The sequence below is a fragment of the Pinus tabuliformis genome, chromosome 1_1 (genome assembly GCF_031772625.1).
Source record: "Pinus tabuliformis cultivar Carrire ecotype Pingquan chromosome 1_1, CPIR1, whole genome shotgun sequence".
Taxonomy (NCBI): domain Eukaryota; kingdom Viridiplantae; phylum Streptophyta; class Pinopsida; order Pinales; family Pinaceae; genus Pinus; species Pinus tabuliformis.
The window spans coordinates 399,700,774-399,701,651 of record NC_142297.1 but is presented as its reverse complement, the minus strand read 5'-3'; the positions used below and the strand labels follow the sequence as shown (position 1 = coordinate 399,701,651).

The window sequence follows — 878 nt, the reverse complement described above, 5'->3', positions numbered from 1 at the left end:
CTCCACACCCGGCTCCTGCGGGTGGACCCCCTGCTTCACACAATCCACCCCTCCATAACCTTGTGAATTACATCTTCGGGCCAAATATCCTCATAATGATAATCCTTGGATTGTAAAGTATCTATAATTGTAGGTATTAGAAATCTGTAAGAGTAAAAGTACTATCGTGTTTGGGATCACACCCAATCTGTAACACTTTTTGACCACGTCTCGCTAGAGCGACTGAGATATTACAACTAGTTGTTGATTTACCGATTCCGCCTTTCCGTAAACTGCTATTTTCACCGCCAATCCTCCTTTATCTAAATCTAAAAGTTATCTCTTTATTTCAAGGTTCCTATAATCGAATTATTCTTTTTTTAAGTAATACCTAATATTGAATGGTAGCAATAATTATAGATCCTATTGTATTTATAGGTCAATACCTCTAGTGGGTGGGGTGTCCAAGAGTTGATAAAAAACCTTATTGAGTTTCTCGTTTATACACTGATGATCATGGTCGGTCCAAAGAACAAGAATCTTGCCCGTATATGGGAACCCTCCGTTGTTCCTCAGTAGCTCAGTGGTAGAGCGGTCGGCTGTTAACTGATTGGTCGTAGGTTCGAATCCTACTTGGGGAGATCCGTTTTATTCAAAATAAAGCTCGTTTTTACCATTAGGAGTAAGTCAAACGTTACCTGTCCTTGTTCATAATATATGAATGCACAATCGCCACAGGATCAAGATAGGATCCCGGTCGTCCGGGAAAGGCAAAATGGAAACAACGGTCTCTTCGAAATACTGAAAAGTTCGGAGAAACAATCCATTGTTCTCCTGATGTGATGACATTTTGAGAGCTGAAGGTGAAGAGGCCTCTATTTGCTCGACCCGTTACTAGT

General features: G+C 40.8%; 1 non-coding gene across 1 annotated transcript; it reads left to right on the top strand.

The window, feature by feature from the left end:
- The first annotated feature begins 548 nt into the window (after positions 1–548).
- On the top strand, positions 549–620 carry TRNAN-GUU (transfer RNA asparagine (anticodon GUU)). Its single transcript has one exon. It is a non-coding gene; the product is annotated as a tRNA-Asn (tRNA).
- The last annotated feature ends 258 nt before the right edge of the window (positions 621–878 follow it).